The sequence below is a fragment of the Monodelphis domestica genome, chromosome 1 (genome assembly GCF_027887165.1).
Source record: "Monodelphis domestica isolate mMonDom1 chromosome 1, mMonDom1.pri, whole genome shotgun sequence".
In the NCBI taxonomy this organism is placed as follows: Eukaryota; Metazoa; Chordata; class Mammalia; order Didelphimorphia; family Didelphidae; genus Monodelphis; species Monodelphis domestica.
In genome coordinates, this window is record NC_077227.1 from 182,376,945 (window position 1) to 182,393,734 (window position 16,790).

Genomic DNA, 16,790 nt, shown 5'->3' on the forward strand with positions numbered 1-16,790 from the left:
ACATTTTGGTGTGAAAACTTTTTATTTTATTGAGAGTCTAATGAGATACCCAAAGGAATAAACACATATGCCTTTCAGTGATGGAAATCTTTGTTCTGATAAATTATTAAAAATATATTTTGTAATGCTGACCAATCGAAAGGCTATTTCAATTTGTACTTAATGTAGACATTCAAAAACCACAAAATATTGTATGGTGAAAAGAGAAGTGGGATACAATGGCATAAGAGATCTGTATTTTGGCATTTGGCTTACAACTGACTAGCTCTGTATTCTAGAGAATATCAACTAGTTTCCCCAAGATTCAACTTCCTTATGTGTAAAAAACACAAGTTAAATTTGATAATATCTAAGCCCCTTTCTAGGGTGCTGGTTTTTTAATCCCTCGTTATCAATTACTCCTATTTCATGAGATGGAACAGTAGGGGGAAAAGAATCTAAGGGACAAGGCAGTGTAGAAGGTAGAAAGAGGAATGAATATATTAGGTATTTATAGCTGAAATCAATCGAGAAGCATTTATAAAGTGACTATGTGCCAAACACTGCTTTTGGTATACAAAGACAGAAATGAGAATTCCTGCCCTCAAAAAGATTATGTCCCATTGGAAGAAACAACATATACACAGAAGTAGATAGTTGTCCCTCACTATATCATGGTTTACTTATGGTTTCACTGTATCACAGGTTTTAAAAGAAAAAATCTGATTCTGTATCTCGGAGTTTTCACTTGATATGATTTTGCAGATGAATACCATACTGTATATAATGGATATACAGTATGCCCCTACCACTTGCACAAGTTTGCCAACATCAGATTGTACACAGCACACTATTGGCTGCTGGAATGAAAGGTGACCAATCACAGTGCTGTGTTCTATATCCTGGGTGCTGATTGACTCAATATAAGTGTTATAAGGAAAGGTTAATAAGAGTATGGAAAAGGTTTATAGAAGAATGCAAATGGTTTATATAGCCTTAAGATATAAATAATAAAATATAACATCACTACTAAATGGATTTTCATCTATTATAAGGGTCTCTGAATATAACTCCCATGTTAGCTGAGGGATCACTGTATGTGATATATGCAAAGTCAACACAAGTTCTTGGGAATGGGAGAGGCACTAGCCAATGTAAGGGATTAAGCAGAACTATATGTAGGTGGAGATTCTTGAAATGAGTTTTGAAGGAGGCTAATGGTTCTTAGAAATTGGACTAAGTGAGGCAACTGATTGATTCAGTCTCTGGGCCTGGCTCTCAATCCATTAAGTAACCCATATTCCCCTTTGTATTCAACTCTTCTGAAGAGAAAACAAGCAATAGACAAGTGGCTAAAAGATAGTTTTTCAAATCAAGAAACGTTAGCTACTCACAACATGAAAATATACTCTAAAATCAATAACGTCAGTGACATGACGGACTCTTAGCCAGCAAATTGGAAAAGATAAAAAAATATGAAAATAGCCAATGCTGTAAAGGTCATAGGAAGTAAGACCAAAAAATACATTGTTGATGGAGCTGCACATTAGTCCAACTCTTATGTGAAACAATTAGCAATTATCCTGTCCTAGAAAATAAATTGCTCATATTCTTTGATTCCATGATACCACTATTGGGCATATACTCCAAGGAGATCAAATGACAGTGAAAAGCTGAATGTTAACACCAAATTTTGTGACCACAAAAGATCATAAAAGGGTCACTCATCACTTATGGAATGGCTGAAATGTAGCATATAAATGGAATATTATTGCGCTATAAGAAATGATGACTATAAGGAACAAAGAAATTGAGGAAATTATACAAATAATTCAGAAAGAAGTAGGTAAAAACAAGATAATGGTATATGAAGAGCTTAAGATAATAAAGGAAAACAGGGTTTAATGGTATCACAATATATATCAATTTAATCATGAAACATACCTCTCTTCTCTTGGTAGATAAGTAAAAAAATAAAAGTATGGGGTGTGGCATATGCTGCCAGACATTATCAACATGCCATTTGTATATCTCTTTGTTACAAGGAAGAATTTTACTATGGGGGCAGTGGAATAGGAAGTGACAATTTTAAAAATGGAATCAATGATTTTTTTAAAGATAATTTTATTTAGTCAATTTAGAACATTATTCCTTGGTTATAAGAATTATATTCTATTCCTCCCTCCTCTCCCCTCACCCCTTCCTGTAGCTGACAGGCAATTCCTCTGGGTTTTACATGTGTCCTTGGTCAGAACCTATTTCCATGTTGTTGATGTTTGCACTACGATGCTCATTTAGAGTCTATATCCCCAGTCATATCCCCATTTACTCATGTGATCAAGTAGTTGTATTTCTTTGGTGTTTCTGCTCCCACAGTTTTTCCTCTGAATATGGATATTGTTCTTTCTCATTAATCCCTCCAAATGGTTCAGGATCACTGCATTGCCATTAATGAAGAAATCCATTACTTTCGATTGTATCACAGTATGTCAGTCTCTGTGTATAATGTTCTGGTACTGCTCCTCTCACTCTGCATTACTTCCTGAAGGTCATTGCAGTTCACATGGAATTCTTCCACTTTATTATTCCTTTGAGCACAATAGTATTCCATCATCAACAGATACCACAATTTGTTCAGCCATTCCCCAATTGAAGGGCATCCTGTAAATTTCCAATTTTTGACCACCAAGAAGAGCGCAGCTATGAATATTCTTATACAGGTCTTTTTCCTTATCTCTTTGAGGTACAAATCCAGCAGTGGTATGGCTGGATCAAAGGGCAGGCAGTCTTTTAGTGGCCTTTGGGCATAGTTCCAAATAGCCCTCCAGAATTTCAATTCACAACTCCACCAGCAGTGCATTAATGTCCCAACTTTGCCATATCCTCTACAGCATTCATTATTTTCTGTTGCTGTCATGTTAGTCAATCTGCTAGGTGTGAGATGACACTTCAGAGTTGTTTTGATTTGTATCTCTCTGATTATAAGAGATTTAGAACAGTTTTTCATGTGCTTATTAATAATTTTGATTTCTTTAACTGAACATTGCCTATTCATGTCCCTTGCCCATTAATCAATTGGAGAATGGCATGCTTTTTTGTACAATTGATTTAGCTCTTTATAAATTTGAGTAATTAGACCTTTGTCAGGTTTTTGTTATGAAGATTTTTTCCCCAATTTGTTGCTTCCCTTCTAATTTTGGTTGCATTGGTTTTGTTTGTACAAAAACCTTTTAATTTAATGTAATCAAAATTATTTATTTTACATTTTGTGCTCTTTTCTATTTCTTGCTTGGTTTTAAAATCTTTCCTTTTCCAGAGATCTGACATGTATACTATTCTGTGTTCACCTAATTTACTTATAGTTTCCTTCTTTATATTCAAATCATTCCCCATTCTGAGCTTATCTTGGGGTAGGGTGTGAGATGTTGATCCAATTCTAATCTCTCCCATACCATCTTCCAATTTTCCCAGCAGTTTTTATGAAATAGTGGATTTTGATCCCAAAATCTCAGATCTTTGGTCTTATCATAGACAGTCTTGCTGAGGTCACTTACCCCAAGTCTATTCCACTGATCCAGCTTTCTGTCTCTCAGCCAGGATCATATTGTTTTGATGACCATTGCTTTATAGTATAGTTTGAGATCTGGGACTGCAAGGCCACCTTCCTTCACATTTTTTTCCCTTATTTCCCTGGTCATCCTTGATCTTTTGTTCTTCCAAATGAACCTTATTATGGTTTTTTCTAATCCAGTAAAAAAGTTTTTTGTTAGTTTGATGGGTATGGCACTAATTAAGTAAATTAATTTTGGGTAGGATCATCATTTTTATGTTAGTTTGTTCTACCCATGAGCAATTGATGTTTTTCCAATTGTTTAGATCTAGTTTTGTGTGGAGAGTGTTTTATAGTTGTGTTCATATAGTTCCTGTGTTTGTCTCGGCAGAAAGGTTCCTAAGTATTTTATATTGTCTAGGGTGATTTTAAATAGAATTTCTCTTTCTAATTCTTGCTGCTGAGATGTGTTGGAAATATATAGAAATGCTGATGACTTATGTAGGTTTATTTTTTATCCTGTAACTTTGTAAAAGTTGAATATTTCTACTAGCTTTTTAGTTGATTCTTTAAGATTCTTTAAGTAGACCATCATATCATCTGCAAAGAGTGATAGCTTGGTCTCCTCATTGCCTATTTTAATACCTTCAATTTCTTTTTCTTCTCAAATTGCTACTGCTAGTGTTTCCAGCATAATGTTAAATAACAGAGGTGATAATGGGCATCCTTGTTTCACTTCTGATCTTATTAGGAATGTTTCTAATTTATCCCCATTGCAGATGATGTTTGCTGATGGTTTTAGATATATACTGTTTATTATTTTTAGGAAAGGCCCTTCTATTCCTATACTTTCTAGTGTTTTCAATAAGAATTAGTGTATTTTGTCAAAGGCTTTTTCTGCATCTATTGAAATAATCATGTGATTTTTGTCAGTTTGCTTGTTAATATGGTCAATTATGTGGATGGTTTTCCTAATATTGAACCATCCTTGCATTCCTGGTATGAATCCCACCTTGTCATAATGAATAACCCTTGTGATCACTTGCTAGGGTCTTTTTGCTAGTATCCTATTTAAGATTTTTGCATCTATATTCATTAAGGAGATTGGTCTGTAGTTTTCTTTCTCTGTTTTTGACCTGCCTGGCTATGGACTCAATACCATATTTGTGTCATAAAAGGAATCTGGTAGAACTCCTTCTTTGCTTATTCTGTCAAATAGTTTGTATAATATTGAGATTAGTTGTTCTTTGAATGTTTGATAGAATTCATTTGTGAATCCATCTGGTCCTAGGGAATTTTTTCTTAGGGAGTTCTTTGATGGCTTGTTAAATTTCTTTTTCTGATATGGGATTATTTAGGTATTCTATTTCTTCTTCTGTTAATCTAGGCAATTTATATTTTTGTAAATATTCAAGCATATCACCTAGATTGCCATATTTATTGCCATATAATTGGGCAAAATAGTTTTTAATGATTGCCTTAATTTCCTCTTCATTGGAGGTGATGTCTCCTTTTTCATCTTTGATACTGTTGATTTGGTTTCTTCTTTCCTTTTTTAAATTAAATTGACCACTACTTTGTCTATTTTATTTGTTTTTTCAAAGTACCAGCTTCTAGTCTTATTTATTAAATCAATCGTTCTTTGACTTTGTTTTATTAATTTCTCCATTGATTTTTAGGATCTCTTAAGTTAATTTTCATCTGAGGATTTTTAATTTGTTCAATTTCTAGTTTAATTTGCATGCCCAATTAATTGACCTCTGACCTCCCTAATTTTTTAATACATGAACTCAAGGATATAAATTTCCCCTTGAGTATTGCTTTGGTTGTATCCAATAGATTTTGAAGGATGTCATTGTAATTTTCTTCAATGAAATTGTTTCTATGATTTGTTCTTTAACTAATTGATTTTGGAGAATCATATTATTTAATATCCAATTAATTTTTGATTTGCCTCTCCATGTATCCATACTAATCATTTTCATTGCATTGTGATCTGAGAAGGTTGCATTTATTATTTCTACTCTTTTGCACTTGTTTGCAATGTTTTTATGCCCTAATACATGGTCAATTTTTGTGAATGTACCATGTGCTGCTGAAAAGGTGTATTCCTTTTTGTCCCTATTTATTTTTCTCCACATATCTACTAATTCTAATTTTTCTAAGATTTCATTCACTTCTCTTACCTCTTATTTATTTTTTAGTTTGATTTATCTAGTTCTGATAGAGAAAGTTTCAAGTCTCCCACTAGTATAGTTTTTCTGTCTATTTCATCCTTGAGCTATCCTAGTTTCTCCTTTAGAAATTTGGATGCTATGCCATTTGGTGCATACATGTTGAGTACTGTGAATTTTAAAACCATTCCACCCTAATCAGACCATTCTTTAGAAGATTTGATTTAGCTATTTCCTGATCAATAACAATAGAGATACTTGGAATAACAGAATCAGGTCTTGCAAACTCTACATTTCTCCTCTCTTCTTAGTTTAACAAAATTTTGAAGGTCTGCATCAAACTCAAGATTTAATTATCTAAGGAATGGCCTTCAACAGACATATGCAGGACAGACCTCTGGGCTGTCCTAAGTCAAGTTAAGTCCTCATTGGTACAGATGTAAAAACGTCCATATAAGGCACATCCCTTCCTGTCCCTTCCTCTTTCTCTGGAGAAGCAACGCTGACCAGTAGCATGCTAGGCATTCCGAAATCTTGGGAGTAGTGGCACTTATTTGTCTGGGTTTTGGCTGTGAGTTTTGTCCTTGACCTGATTCAGGTTCAGGCATCTCAGCTCCCTTTTGGAGTTCAGGTTGATTCCTTCTTCCTTCACACTCCAAACCCTTATTTTCTAGACCTTCTAATCTTCCCACCCGATATCAGCCAGGTGGGGGGAGAAATCCTTCACTCTTTCCTTCTCCCTTCTTCCTAATCTTCTCCACTATATTAAATCACCATAAATTTTGGCAGCTAACTTGGGTATTTTATTATTTGGGTTTTTCATTTGGGTTTTTATAAATAAAATTCTTGGTGATCTAAATTAATTATACATTCAGTCTCAGCCATAATTTCACCCTTTACAGTACTGATATTTTCTCATTGTCTATACAGATCTATTTTTAATTTGGCTTTGTCAGATATCACGATTGTGACTCCTGCCTTCTTTTTCTCAGTTGATTCCCAATAAATTTGGCTCAGTTCACATACTTTTACCGTATGTGTGTCTACCTTCCTCATATGTGTTTCTTGTAGATAGCATATGGCAGAGTTTTGGTTTCTAATCCACTCTGCTATTCACTTGCACTTTAGGGGTGAGTTTATTCCATTCACATTCAGAATTATTACTAGCTGTGTATTTTCCAGCATTTTGATTTCCAATCCTAGTCCTGCCCTTTCTTCTTTCACTATTTCCTTCTACATCAGTATTTTGTTTTTAATCAGTCCCCCTAATTCCCACCCTTATTTTATTTCCCTTTTTACACCCCCTCCCTTCTTATTCCCCTCTTATTTTCTTTATGGTCTTTTTAAACTACCCCCCCCCTTGTACCACTTCCCTCCCTACCAGTCCATTTGTTACGGGCACAAATCATTTCTCTGCCTCAATGGATTTGATTTTTCTTCCCTCTTTGAGTCAATTTCAATGCACATAAGAATTGAGTATTTCCTATCTTCAACCTCTTTAGCCTTCTAGTGTATTGGTGTTCTCCCCCACTCCCGCCATGTGCTTCTTTATGACTTATAAATTTACCCATTTTGTTTCTTTTCCTTTTTATCTTAGTATTAACCTCTTTTTTCTAAATTCATTATATATATGTATATATATATATATTTATGCATACATATATCTATATACATATTTATGTCTTGGCATTTCATCCTATACAGTTTGTCATTATTCCCTCTTAAGTATAATTCTTCTAGCTACCCAAGTGATAATAACAATTTTTAAGAGTTACCAATATCCTCTTTTCTTGTAGGGATACATATTTTAACTTATTGGGTCCCTTAAAAAAAAGTTTTGTTTTGCTTTTTTCCCCTTTCTTAATTACCTTTTGATCATTATCTTGAGTTCTGTGTTTGACCATCAAATTTCCTGTTCAGGTCTGATCTTTTCTTTACAAATGCTTAGAAGTCTTCTACTTTATTAAATGACCATACTTTCCCCTGCAAGAATATAGTCAGTTTTGCTGGGTAGTTGATTCTTGGTTGTAGACCTAGTTCCCTTGCTTTCTAGAATACCATATTCCATGCCTTTTGGTCCTTCAATGTAGATACAGCCAGATCCTGTGTTTTCCTAACTGTAGTTCCATGGTATCTGAATGACTTCTTAGCATCTTGTAATATTTTTTCCCTTGGTCTGGTAATTCTTGAATTTGGCTATAACATTCCTGGGTGTTGTCAGTTGGGGATTAAGCACAGGAAGTGATCTGTGGATTCTTTCAATCTCCACTTTTCCCTCTTGCTCTAGAATGTTGGGGCAGTTTTCTTGATAATTTCCTGTAGGATGATGTCCAGGCTTTTTCTTTTGTCATGGTCCTTCTGGTAGACTAATGATTATTAAATTGTCTCTCCTGGACCTGTTTTCTAAATCTTCTGTTTTGTGGATGAGATGTTTCATATTCCTCATTTTTTCATTCTTTTGATTTTGTTTTATAGTTTCCTGCTGCCTTATGAAGTCATTTGCTTCTAATTGTTGTATTTTAGTTTTTAAAGACTGAAGTTCATTCCTGGATTTTGGGTCATTCTTCTCCTTCTGGTCTGATTTTCTTTGGAGGTCATCGTTCATTTTCTTTGCCTCGTCTGTCATCTTTCCCTCATTTTCAAGAGGATTAATTTTGGCTTTCAACACACTATTTTCTCATTTTAGTTCAAGGATCTCTCTTTCTAGATGATTTATCTTGCTTTTTAAGTTCTTTTCCCAGTTGTCTTCAGCCTCTTTTGTGTTTTGAATTGTATTTTGAGTTCTTCTAAAGCCTGTGTCCAATTTGCTGGAGTTTGTGCTTTTGCTTGGTGTTCCTTGATCCTCCTCTGTTTCATTTGCTCTTTGTTCATTGCCTGGATAGAAGCTGTCCATTGTCATTTCTCTTTCTTTTTTCATTTTCTATTGTTTGCTCATATTTTCCCCTTCTCACTCCCCCCCCCCCCCCACTAGTTGCCTGTAGTCTTGCTTCTCTCATTATGTGCTGGATCTGTGAGTTTGGGCTTTTCTGTCCTGAAGGGACTACTAATCTGCTCTGCTGATTCACCAGGTTGAGTGAGTCCTGATAGTTGCAGCCTTCAGTCTTGGAGCTTGATCAGCAAGGCTCTCAGAGCAGTCTGTGGGGGAGGAGTGTTGGAGCTTGAGCTTCCCTACCCTCTGAAGGCTTGATAAAATTAAGTCAGGGCAGAGTTTTTCTTGCAGAGCTGGATGTGCCCTGAGGTCAAAACCTCGGGGGTGGGGGGAGGCAATATGGAGTGTCTTGGCTGAGATTGGGCTGCCTTCCTTGAGCTTCTCCTCTAGCTGCCTCCCTGCCGCAATTGTTCAAAGCCCTGAGCCTGGCACAGCTTTGCCCACAAGGTCTCCCTCCAGACTAGCACCCTTGCCCGCCCAGAATCTAGTCACTGCTGGAGGTTCAGTACTGTAGGTGGGGGAGGGGTCCTGGGACCTTCCTTCTTCCTTCCTGTTAAGCCCGGAGTTTTTGAATTCAGGCTTTTGGGAGGCATACCTTTTGAGTCCAGCAGGAGGGTGGGTTAGCTCTGTTCTGTTGTTAGATTTGGTTTTCAGTCCCCTAGAAGCATTTCGTTTTTAATTGGTGAGGGTTTTCAGAGGTCTGAACTTTGGCTGTTTCTATGCTTCCGTCTTGACTCCACTTTGAATCAATGATTTTTTAAAAGGAGAAAGGAAATACTATAATCCAAACCAAGTTTTGTCAGACCAGGATATGCCTGGTGTCCAAGAGATTAGGTTTCTAGAAGAATTACATCTTGCTGCTGTCATCCCATAATTCTTTACCCCCTAATATCTGCTTTAGAGACTGCTGGGAGGTTTGTTCCTTTTTCCCAGTCCCTTATATCCAAAAAAAAAAAAAAACCCTTGTCTTGTCCTCTCTAAAGCTTTGAGTCTTATTGGACTGGAAAAGAGTTCCAACCTATTAATGTGTTGAGAAAGGATGGAAAAAGGATGGAAAAAAGTATGGAATCCCAAGGTTTTTTTATTAATTCTTACTCAGAGATGTAATTTGGGTGGTGATTAGAGAGATGGATATGGGTATCAGGGATATGGGTATCAGGGAGAAAAAGTTGCATATAAAATTTGGGGAAAATGAAAGGCTGAAACTCAATAGGTATTATGGAAGATGTGGGAAGCTAGCTGGTGTAGTGGAATGATACTAAGCCCAGAGTCTAGAAGATTCATTTTTCTGAATTCAAATACAGCTTCAGACACTGTGTGACCCTAGACAAATCACTTAACCTTTTTTGCCTCAATTTCCTCATCTGTAAAAAATGAGCTGGAGAAGGAAATGGCAAATCACTCCAGTATCTTTAATAAGAAAACCGAAATGGTGTCACTAAGAGACATTACTGAAAATGACTAAAAATTATGAAGGATAAGAGAGATAATCATTTTTGAATGATTGTTAAGTAGAACAAAGTTACTATAGCAACTGAAGAAGATTTGAAGTCCCATTTCCAGAGAACAGGAAGCTTCAAGCCAAGATTGAAAAGTAAATGCAAGAGGTTTAGAGAATTGGAGAAAAAGGTTTAATGATGTGGGTAAGAGAAAGATTGAACAGATGACAAATATTCTGTGTGAGAAATATTCAGTTGAGAAATCAAAGGTAATAATATCCAAAGACAGCTTCAGGTATGCTGAGGCCAGGCTTATATTAACCATGGAAACCTAAGGGAGGCAAAGTTGATCAATCTACATGTAGCAGAGCACTTCACCTCTTTTCTCTACCTTTACTCTCCTTGAGAAAATTTCTTGATGTAATATTTTGGTCTCATTTTGAAAATTGTTGAGTAATTCTAGGATATGTGATTTAGTATAGGTATTCCCTCCACCAATAGTGATTGTGATCTCTCTTGAATTTATTACTGGGGCTCTATGTGTGTATCATGGTCCCCTTTGTCAGAATGGTAAAAAATCTACAGATTCCTTTTCAGAATAATGCTCTTAAATGCATAAAATAAAATATACAGGATTACAAAGGAAACCAGTTTTACTGAAATGTAGTTATATTTTTAAGTTCCATATGACTTATAGTCAAATCCAGCCTCAGATACTTTATATGTATTCTTAAGCCAATCATTTAACCTCTGTTAGCCTCAATTTCCTCAACTGTAAAATGGGTATCATTACAGCACCTATTTAATAGGATTGTTTTAAGAATCAACTGAGATATTTGTATAAAGCCCAGGGTCTGGAACAGTAGGTACTATATACGTGCTTATTCCCTTCCTCCTTGAATGCCAACTCAATGGAGGACAAAAGGGTCAGTGGTAATTATATGCATGCCAATATAGAGGAAGTTTTTACTGCAAATGAGTCAGACTGGCTGAGGGATTATGGACCATTCTGAAGTGTTGCTCCAATTCTCTTCTGCCCACCCAAGCAAAATCAATAGCAATAAAAGATAAGAAAATGTAAGCTGATGAGTTTCATCAGATTAGATCTACTATCAATAGAAGGGAAAGGAGCCCTGACACGGGTATGAGTTCTGAGGTATAAAATGGTTTTGTTTCCATTTAGGATTTGTCCAAGGACACCAATGATGTTCTAGAAATGTTAGAAACTGTAAAGGTTTTGGCCAAAACTGTAAGGACAATTTTAGTGTTTTGACTTAAAAATCTAAAATAAGTGGTCGCCATGGGAAATTCCCAAATATGAAAATACCCAAGTCAGCTGGGATTTATGGAGATTTTAATTAATATAAATGAAGGAATTAAGGGAAGAACAGAGAGAGAGAGAGAGAGAGAGAGAGAGAGAGAGAGAGAGAGAGAGAGAGAGAGAGAGAGAGAGAGACAGAGAGAGAATAGCCAAGCAGTAGAGCCTAAGGGAGAGTCAGTCTTTATCACTCACCACAAGATCGTCTCCAAGCAAGCTCCAGTTCTCCACTGAATCTCTTGAACTGAGTTCAGAGTCTAACTACACACTGAATTCAATTGAGAACTCCATTCAAAATGTCCTCACTTCAACCCTGAACTCCAACTCCCTCAATTACCTTTTTACCCCTTCCTTTTAAAGAATTTTCTCTTATGTCACCTCTCCTATATTTTCACATCTACCAATCATAGTAGACGTTTTTTTTCCCAGGACTGCCGATTCTTAGTTCTCATCTTCTTTGGTTCTCACCTTCTCTGGTTAGATTAAATCCTCTGAGTACTTCACACCTCTTTTGTTAAGCTTGCCTTTTGTAAGTTGCTTGACCTTTTAGTGATTAATTTAACCTTTATAGGTACTTAGCACCTTTTTGTATTAGATCTAAAAATAGACCTAGCTTAAGGTTCTAGCTTTACTATAAGATATGAGTTGGGGACTTTCATTGTTCAGTCAAGAGTTTATAACTTTATCTTCCCCTAAGGCACTGTCTGAGTAGGGTGGAGTAATTTTAAAAGTTCTCAATACATTCCTGATCAAGTACCTCCATTGTTAAAAATGGGGAATAGCTTAATCAAATCTTCTAAAGTAGAGTCTGAGTAGTTTTAAGATTCAAAGTTCTTAAGGGAAAAGGATTCAATACGACTTGTATAGAGTAAACTTCATGTGCACAGAGTAAACTCTTCTTTGACATGAACCTTATCCCAAGTCCTAAATATTCATGCTGTTCCAGGGATGTCTAAGTATAACAGTGATTTTTGGGGAATGAATAAGGTCCTTTCAAGGATGCTTGTGAGTGCAAAGAGGATGCTTGTGAGTGCAAAGTTTTTGGCTAGTGAAATGACTACTAGATCACAACTCATTTTATAGAACTTGAAAGCCACTTGTGGACAGAATGTTTTTTGTTCACAATTAGCTGTAACAAGACAACTAGATAAGGAAAACTCATTATGAAGAAATAAAACTAGCATAGGGAAAGCTCCATAAAAGGGCAGATGGGAGGTATCAGACAGGAGACAAAATGAGAATCATCCTGTTTTAAAATGATTTGTTCAGACCTGTGATTTCATTGGTATAGAGGCTTTTCATCAAGAAAACCCCAGCATCCATGCAATATTCAACAATGCCATCAAAGAGTTTCCCAAGATACCAAGAGATTAAGTAATTTGTCTAGGATAATGTAATCAATTTATTTTACAGAAAGCATTTGAACCTTTCTCTTCCTAACCATAAGGTGGGCTATCTACACCATACTGCCTCCATTTCAAAAACGTTTTAAAAAACTTGTTTTACTGTCATCATAAAATGCCTTAGATTTTTGGTTGTAGTTTACTGTCTTCAAAGCACTTTTACATACATTAATCTGATACATCATTGTGAAGTGGGGTAGCAATTATTTATTGTCTCCATTCAAAAGATGAAAAAACTGAGGCCCAGGGGAGCTGTGACTTGCAAAGATCTCAAGTGCGAACAAGAGCCCTCCTCTACAACTCCCTCTCTTTATTGATTCTTTTCTTTCTTGTTCAATCTTTAAAAAGTTTTTTGCCTCTGTCCAGATATTTCTAATTATGTGATCTATGAGTCTGGGGTAGTTAACTAAATGTAGCCTGAGCTGCAAATGCCAAGGGTTTCAAATCCCCCTTTAATACAAAATTGGAAAGATGGCAAAGTTCCTAAACCTGGGTTTTGATTGAGGAGTTTGGGGCATCTATAACTGCAATAGCCTCCTTACTGACTTATCTAGCATGATTCTCCCTCCCTTTCCCCTCCAATCTATCTTACACATGACAATCAGAATATTCTTTACCAAATTTTTTTGCATCTGTTGCTTCTTGCTTAACTAAATCTTCAGGGCTTCCCTATTACAGAAATAGTTATATCCAGACTCCTTAGTTTGAAAATCATTGTTGTCCTAACTTACTTCTAACAGCACAGAATTCTAGTCAATGAGAAGCTGCTTCATTGACTATAGATATCGGTCTTTATTCCCACCATTTCCTACCATTCCTCCAGGCTTCTGAAATGCTCTCTTCTCCTTTAGCCAGGTATCCAAGATATTCTTATGTCTGAAGACCAAACTTCAATTCTGGCTTTTCTGTGACATCTTTCATAAATGCCTTTCTCTAGCCAATTCCTGAAGTTTTGTAGCACCTTTGTCTTTAATACTTGATTGGTACTTACTAGACAAAGTGATGTAGCAGAAGAAATACTCACTAGATTTGAGTGCAGAAAACCCTGCATCTAAATCCTAATGCACCCACTAATGCTTCTTCTGCCTTCAGTTTCAAAATCTGTAAAGTGAGGAATTAGTCTTGAGAATGTGAAGAATCCATCCAACTTTTAGTCCTATGGTACCTCTTATCCTTATCTTTTTGTGTATGTGTGCGTGCATTCTGTTTCCCAGATTAGATTGTAATGCCCCAGAAAATGAGCCAATATATTATATTACTTTTTCTCCTAAGAGCAAAGTATGATATCTTGCATGCATTCATTAGAACACAAGGAATTTCAGTCATTATAGTTTGTTTAAACTTAAAACTTGTTATGGGAGTATAACATCCGAGATGATTGTAAAAGGTTTCTCTGCATTAACAGAACTAAGAGGAGGGAGCATGGTATAGACATAACAACAGAACTGCTTCTGGGCTCAGAGGTTTGGAGTGTCTCTTCCAGTAAAAGTTCCTGAGCTGTGAATTCATATGGTTCAGTCTTGGGGTGTCCTAGACTAAAGGGGAGGAGCCACACTTTTTTATTGTTATCTCTGACTTTTTATGATCCCAATCTCCAAATTCCAGGGAAAATAACTGAAAGCTTAGGTTTAGAGCATGTCTAAGGGCTTCCCCAAAAGAAACTAGAAAGGTGTTCAGTGTACAGTGTATGTCAGGTATAGGGTGGTTATTTATTTCTTCTATACAAAGAAAGAAACGCTTAGACACAAAGAACTCATAAGTACACACTGACAAAGGGTTTCCTCATGAAACACCAACCCATAACTTCTATTATGCTCTCCTCAGAGGTTAAACATACTTAAAGTTTTTGAACATGAAATATTGGAGGAACTACTAAATATCCATTTCACTTTTACCTCAGCTCTCCATTGTCCAAATAACTCCCTCAAGGTTCATGCCTTCTGATTAGCTTGAGCTCATCTCTTATGAATGGTCATCTTCTCCAAGAAAATGTGGAATTGCAGAAAATCGCAACTGCTGCCAGTCAGTTTTGACTAAGGAGGCCAGGAGCATCCTAACTCCCAAACTCATAAGGTTGCCTTCAAAGCTGAAGACATCTCAGGATCAACATTCAATTACCTCTACCCAGGGAAAGAAACACAAAGCACTGAAAGTATCCAGGGGCTCAAAGTCCAAGGGCAGGCTCTCCTAAAAAGCACACATATCTACTCTAAGTGCAAGAAGCCAATATAGCTGCCAGGAGCAAAAGGGGTCTTTCAGAAGAGCCTTCATACGAAGAGTGTACCAGAAGGCAACAACATTTTGTAATGGTCCACTGAATGGGTCACTCTCCCTGGCTCAGTGGCTAGTGCTTTTTGATGTAACTCCTTCCCCTTGAGGTTCTAATGGAGACTAAGGGATTTCTATATTATCTCAAAATCCTTTAACAGAGCATAAGAATCTTCAGAATTGGTCTGGGAAATTCAGCTCAGCTCAGTTATTTAAATTCCCTGAGCCACTGTTTCTTTCTTTCTTTCTTTCTTTCTTTCTTTCTCTCTCTTTTTTTTTTATCAAAAATAAGAGGATTGAAGTGGCTTAATGGATAAAGTTCTGAAGTCAGGAAGGCCTAGGTAGACAGTTATGAACTATATAGCCCTGGGCAAGTCATTTAACTCTGGCTCAGATTACTCATCTGTAAAATGAAAAGTTTGGATTCAATGGCCTCTACTATTGCTACTAACTTGAAATCTACCATCTCATGATCCTAGATAACCTCTGAGGTTCTGTCCAGCTATAAATCTATGATTCTATGAAAATAAAGGAAGCCACAGAAAGCTTCTGTGGCAATAAATCAGGGGAGAAGAGAAAAGTGCCCAGTTCAGAAAACACAATACACAGTATTGACTCCAAGATGGAAGTTAAGGGTCTAAAAAAAAAGAGGCATTTGGTGAGCCAAACACTTTGAGGGCATTTCAGGTATTGGGATGATCAGTGGGAATTAAAAGAAGGTAGGTCTGTGGATGGAAATGATTAGCAGAATGAAAACATAAACAATGACCTTAAATAACTTAGCAAACAGAAGGATGATTTTTTATGTGTTAAAGAGGAGTGGAAGTAAAAGGAAAGAAGAAAAAAAAAGAGCTGTTGGGGGTGGGGTGGGGGACAAAACCAGTTGAGTATAGCTAAAAGAAAGAGATTTCTCTATTACTTTTAGATTAAGGGAAAGACATTCAAGAAACAGTCACAAACTGCCCCATTTCAATGTCAGTGGGATGTGAGAGGATAAAAGGTGGTACAGGAGAATCTCAGTGGTATTTATCATCAACACAATTTCAGTGAAATAAATTCACCATCTAAACCTTCTAAAGTTGAGAATTAAAGCCACATCTTGAAATCTCGAGTATTCAGGAAGTAGATCACATTAGCCTTAATGTCAGGGGATATGTTGGTCCCTGAAGGACTGACTAGTAGTTTGTGAAATCTTTCCTGAGTCACTTACCCCTTTCCTTAGTTTTCTAGGCATAAATCTTTGATGCCATGAGATTAATATACACAAATTAATAGGGTAGTTATTAGATCAATGAGAGTTACTCTAATATAAGAATGATAATTTATGCTGTTTGAATAGGCTATGTGGCAGTTTCTAGAAGTCTCTGTTACTCTATATACAGTGGCTTTTTCATCTCCTGTTCCCATTTTTTTCCCTCTTTATAGATTATCCCCTTGCTTTCTCTTATTTCTACTTGTGCATCTATAACACAAGACATTTATGATTCTTTAATCCAAGAAGTGAGGGAAAGGAGGGATAAAAGGGTTACGTTTAGGGATGGTAGGGGGAGGGAGTAACAATACTAACTGAAATTTATATAGCACCTCAAAACTTGTAAAGGATTTAAAACATATTAATATAAAAATTAAGTTGTATATTGGGTCAGCTAGCTAGGTAGAGTAGTAGAGCACTAGGCCTGGAATGAGAAAAACCTCAGTTCAAATCTGGCCTTGGACATTAACAAGTTGCA

General features: G+C 36.3%; 1 protein-coding gene across 1 annotated transcript in view; it reads right to left on the minus strand.

The window, feature by feature from the left end:
* Window positions 1-16,790, minus strand: part of LOC103096141 (protein FAM170B-like) — a 269,561-nt gene that overhangs the window by 49,438 nt on the left and 203,333 nt on the right. The gene's annotated exons all lie outside the window — the stretch shown is intronic.